This window comes from Pleurodeles waltl, chromosome 1_2, assembly GCF_031143425.1.
Source record: "Pleurodeles waltl isolate 20211129_DDA chromosome 1_2, aPleWal1.hap1.20221129, whole genome shotgun sequence".
NCBI lineage: Eukaryota > Metazoa > Chordata > Amphibia > Caudata > Salamandridae > Pleurodeles > Pleurodeles waltl.
In genome coordinates, this window is record NC_090437.1 from 243,818,164 (window position 1) to 243,824,163 (window position 6,000).

At 42.3% G+C, this 6,000-nt stretch overlaps 1 long non-coding RNA gene across 1 annotated transcript in view; it reads left to right on the forward strand.

Annotated features, from left to right (window-relative positions):
• The window catches only part of LOC138295470 (uncharacterized), a 619,554-nt gene extending 614,094 nt beyond the window's left edge, over positions 1-5,460 (forward strand). The window contains exon 4 of the long non-coding RNA XR_011203606.1: positions 5,067-5,460. This is a non-coding gene — a long non-coding RNA (uncharacterized lncRNA). The remainder of the gene's footprint in view (positions 1-5,066) is intronic.
• The last annotated feature ends 540 nt before the right edge of the window (positions 5,461-6,000 follow it).

Below are 6,000 nucleotides of genomic sequence, written 5' to 3' on the forward strand. Positions count from 1 at the left end.
GTTTTTCTTTTCCCATGAGAACTGCTTGTTAGAAAATTGTGTAATAGTTATTGATACAATTAAAAGTTTAATGTGTGAGAAGGCAATGTTCCCAGGAGCTAACAATGGATGCACTGACTTAAGGACAGAGAGATAAAAAATTCATACCTGACGAGTCCAACAATGAGAACAGGAGAAGAGGAGCAAAACATCGACATCTGAAAGACAGTTTAGTTATGTCTTAAATTTGAAATTCTACCTTCATTAGACTAAATGTAAACATACGATTCTTAGACCAATGACAACTTGGGAAGTGTTTTAGATGATTTTAACTTAGACCGACTGCACAGAGAGAAGCGTGACATTCCGATTATTCTCATATTTCATGCTCATTCCTTTTTTCAGTTTCTGATGAAGAGGCGTGCTCATTACCATTTGATTCTCTTACTTAGAGACTTTTATCTTTAACTCTATTGTTTAAACTTTGAGGCTGAATGCTGATCCTTTAGAATTTGCTTTACAAATGGTTCAGATAGCTTCGAGTCCCATGTTCTGAATCATTCCCTAGACAACTCCCATGAGACGGACGTATGATGGAACAGGTCTGTTAATTGATTTAAGTCTTTTCGGGACTTCTCCAAATAATGAGGTGAGATCACATATAGGTCCAAATCCAAGCTTAGTGACACCAGAAACCCCAAATTTAACATTACAGCAAGTGCCAGGTGTGAGTCACAATGATATTACGTTACAAGGTTTGACAGCTCAGCAGTTAACTGAATGGTTAGAGAGGCTGAATAGTACTCAAGGAGATGCTAAAGGAGGAAGTGCCCCGAATTTGACCATGCTTAGGCTAGAGGTAGAAGACCTAATTGCCGGAACCATGGATTTAGACAGGATTGATATATTCAAAGAAGATGAGTTACTTTATCTATGCAATCTGATTACTAACAAAGCAGGAATAGTGCATCAGAAATTAGCAGACTTAGCAGAGAAATGTGACATGGAAATTAAGAAAACAAAGCACTTGAAGAATAGTTACAGATTAGATTTTGATTCAAAAGATGTTGAGAACATGAGAATACTAGGAATGAAAATTCACCTTAGGGAATTAATCCAGAGCATTCAAACATGGGGAGCATTAGACAAATGGGAAGGCAGATGAGTGAAGAAAAGAGACATGAAGAAAAGGGATTCTGCAAATCTTATTGCAAATGTGCAGCAGGTTGAGTACCCAGTGAAAATTCTACCAATGAGAGAAATTCCAGGAGGGAATTTTGTTCATGTCCCTTAGAGCAGAAGCAACATTTTGTCATTTACAAATGATTATCCCAGGTTGAGGGAGAAGCCAGTGGAATCGTACCAGCAGACTGATAGGTTTGTGAAACTCACAAAATGCCTATGGGAGAATTTGACACCCTGTTAGAGATAGTAGTTCCAGTAAACTTATGGGTTGAGTGCATGAGGAGCGTAGATTGACCGATGAGAGAACCTCAGAGAGATTCAGCAATAGGTGTACCATCTCCTGACGTAATGAAATATTATTATAAGGTGAATGAATTTATGAAAATGAGAAATGCGCCCAGAAATACTGATTGGCAGAGAATAGACAGGAAAGCCCAGGAAGGTAAACAATCAATACATGACATAATATGAGAGATTGTTGCAGGCATTTAAACATTACAGTGGTAGAGAGACAATTGAGCTGAAAGACATGGTTAATTTTGTGTTCAGATTTGTTGAAGGATTGAGACCTGAAATTAGCCAGATGATTATGAGTCATATGATTTGCTGGCAAGCAAAGCCGATTGATGAGGTATTGCAGTATGCAATGTACTTTAGTGAAAAGATTCACTTGAAATAGAGAAAGTTGAAAGAAAAGGCAATGGTGATGCAGATTAAAGCAGTGCAACAGGAATGCAGGGAAATTTTCCGCAACAACAGCAGCATGGAAAAGTGTGTTTCAGAATCAAGCATGAGGTAGAGGCCATGGAGGAATTGGAAATGGGAATCGTAGTCCTGACTTAAATACTGTGGTGGTTCAAAGTGTTGTGCAAGAAATTAAGAGACAGTTGCCATGTTCTGCTTGTGGAGGCCTCGGACATTGGAAGCTGGAGTGTCCGATGTTAGTACAGGAAGGTGTTGTTCAGCAAACAATTGATATCAATTATTTTCAAAACATGAGAGGACGGCAAATGAGAGGTCATAATCCAAATTTTCAAAACAATGTCGAATGCAAGGCTTTCAGCCCATGCAAGAGCTGCAAATTCCACGTTTGTAGATGCCCCAGTTGCAGCAAATGCAACCACAAGTTCAAATGGTACCTAGACAGTAAATTCAAATACCTCAAGCTCCAATGGTGCAGCAGCATGTGATGCTTCCTCAGCAGGTCACAGGTCAAAGGTTTAATCAGAGTAATAACACAGTGTACAAATTCCCATTACACAGTGAGAATGGAATAAACGATGATTGGGTGAGTGAGAGTTTGGATAAAGAAGAATGTATGCTTACAGCTTCCCTAGAAGTAGATCAGAAAGGTCCATATGCAAAAGGAAAAGTAATGGGTCACAAAGATTTATTCTTAGTTGGCACAGGAGCTACACGCTCTACAGTAAGAACTGCAGAAGTTCCAAACTTGCCCCTTTCAGGAAAATTCATTCAGATGTAGGAGTTGCAAATCAATATTTGAAAAACCCCATTACAGAACCAGTTCAGGGTAAAATTGGCAACTTTAAAGGATTACACAAACTCATAGTTCGTGACTCGAGTCCAGTATCTTTATTAGGAAGGGACTTGTGTAAAATGAGATGCTCAATTAATTGCTCAAATGATGGAATTGAAATTGAGATAAACATTGATGATGAAGATGACCCAACTCCAGTAACAGATTGTGAGACAGTAAATGAAGAGTACCTTTTGATTAGCTTCTTTCCTGTTTTCACAGTGAGAGATCTTTCTTCCGGCTTACAGGGAACATTTAAGATGAAAGTGTGGGATTTTACAGGAAAAGACATTGGTTAAATAAAAGGAGTTGAGCCAGTTAAGGTCTCAGACAAGCCAAATGTGATTTTCCCTTGATTCCTCAATCCCATGTGATGCAGGACACAATTGAAGGGATTGCATCCATAATTGCAGTGTTTGTGAACCACTGAGTTTTGAAAGAAGTGTTGAGCAGTCCATGTAATTCGCCAATAATGGGATTGCGAAAGCCCTGTGGGAAATTTCGCATTTTTCAGGATTTGATCAAAATAAATGACATTGTGATTAAATGTTGCCCCGTAGTGACAAATCCAGCAGTGATTTTATTTCAGATTCCATGCGATGCTGAATGGTTCAGCATAATAGACCTGTCACAGGCATTCTTTTCTGTACCTCTTCATGAAGATAGTCAATTTATTTTCTGTTTCAAAGTTTTTTGATCGAGTCAACTGTTGGTGTAGAATTCCTCAAGGATTTTCAGAGTCACCTTCTATTATCAACCAGATCTTGAAAAAGAACCTAGAGTCATTGCGAATGCCTTTCTGGTCGACATTGGTGCAAAAGAGAGAAGCATACAAATATGATACTATTGCCTTACTGAATCATTTAGCCAAGAATGGTCATAAAGTGTCCTCAGTGAAATTACACTAATGTCAGAAAGAATTTAAGTATTTGGGTCATCTAATTGAGAAAGAAACTAGGAAAATATCCAGAGAAAGGGTCACATCCCTATTGCAGATGAATCCCCCAGCCACACAGAGAGATGTCAGGATGTTTTTGGAATGGTAAGCTATTATCTCCTGTGGATTTCCAACGTTTCAGTCATTTCAAAGCCATTACAGAAGCTGACTCACATAGAAGTTACTGATCCCTTAGTGCTAGCTCAAGCCTGTATGAAAGCATTTTCGGAGTTGAGAGAAAGTCTGTGCAAGGCCCCGGCTTTGGGTATGCCTGCCTACACAAAACCGTTAACTTTGTTTTGTCATGAGTGTGATGCATATTCATTGTCTGTCTTGACTCAAATCCCTAGTGGTGCAAACCACCCAGTAGCATATTTTTCAGCTACTCTGGACACACTTGCAGCAGCTTCACCAGGCTGTTTGTGCTCAGTAGCCGCGATTGGATTGAGCCTCACTCAGAGTGGGTGCATTGTGAAGGGACATCCTTTAATGGTCATGGTCCCTCACTCCATTGAAGTTTTACTCACACAAACCAAAACACAGCATCTTACAGGTGCCAGGTTGACTCGCTACGAAACGGTCATCCTGGGGTTCCCAAATGTGGCACTGAAAAGGCAAACAGTGCTTAACCAAGCAACCTTACTCTCAAAAGAGAATGTTGAAATTGACAAATCGGAAGAAGTTGAACATGATTGTCTCGAAATAACTGATCTGTGAAAACCCCTGATATTAGAGATACCCAATTGGAGGAAAATGACCAAAGTATTTTCATTGATGGTTCGTGTTTAAGAGACAACATGGGAACACTGAGAGCAGGATATGCTGTGTGCACAATTTCTGGTACACTTGGAGCGTCTTGGCTTCGAGGCATATATTCTGCACATGTGGCAGAACTGGTAGCCCTTATTAGAGCATGCCATGTTTCTGCACAGCTTAAAGGTACTATCTATATGGACAGACAGTATGGATTTAGAATAGTCAATGATTTTGGCCAGACACACTACTCACACTGGAGACCTCCTCACTGTCCTGCGGGGTATCCCCAATACCCCTTGCAGCTTGTCTGGACTCCAGCAGGTCCCCCACATGGTTGATGCAGCCAAGTCCTCGTGCCACATCTCCTGCAAAATGCCCTAGTTCCACTTGCAGGCTGACAGTGCGCCTTGACAGGCAGGTTGTATTGGTAGCCAGGCGCCCTATGGACACACCTAGCCTGTCTAAAAGGGAAGCAGTGTTGCGCTCCCTGCACCGTGCCTGTGCCCTGTCAGCCATCAGTTCCCTGACCAAATTGTCTTTGGAGGTAGTCAGGTTACCCAAGTGAGTGTTCATTGTAGTGAACTGGTTGTCCACATTTGCCAGCCCATGCGTGATAGTGGTCTGCAGTCTTGAGAGGTTACGGTTCATTAACCGCATTTGTCTATTTTGCAGCTGCTGACTCTGCAATAAGGATGCCTCAAGTCCCAACAAATCCTCATCGGAAACATCCTCCCTACGCACAGACTGTATTGTGTGTCGTCATCTACGCACCGCCCCTGATGATCCCCGTGTTTGGCTCTCCCTAGGCATTGGCCCTGGTGTCCCATTGGCTGCCTCCATACCCAGAGCAGGATCGTCCATGGTCTCCCGTGCTGATTGAATGGGTGGTGTTGTCCTGCACTCCCCTGCTGTGTCTGTGCCAGCCTCCTCCTGTTTGTCTGTGCCATGATCCTCTCCCTGCACAGTGGCGCTGATGGGGGGCCTTGTAGGAGGCCTGTGGGACATAGGGGATACACTGTCAGTATCGCACATATGTTTGATGTCTCTAAATAAACATTTCCCTATATTTGGACTACTGTACTACATTGCCCATAATGCACTGTTCTATAGGTTGCAAAACCGTGAATGGAGCTACTCAGGAGGTGCCTGCTGATGTGTACTTTGATTGTGTGCAAGGTGCATAGGCTGGTGTAAATACATTAATTTTGGTACTTAATTTTTGATGTTCCTGGTGCAGAACTGTCTAGGTCTCCAATGCCCAGTACAGCCTCCGTCTCCAGAGTTGTCTCCACCATGGTTTCGATGGCTGTAGGGGGTGGAATAGTAGATGGCCCTCCTCCAGTGCCATGCACTTCCCTCATGCGCTCCGCCACCCTCTCCTTGGTCCTGGAGCGAAGGTTTTGTTCTGGATGTCCTGCCAGATCTTCTTTTTGTGGCTGTCAGGGACACTCATTGCTGCCTTGCCAAATAATTCCTCATGGTGCAGGCAGCACTCCTCGGTGAGCACCTCCAAATCCTTCCAGAAAACTTAGGCCTATATTTATACTTTTTTAGCACCGCATCTGCGTCATTTTTTTACGCAAAAGCGGCGCAAACTTGCAAAATA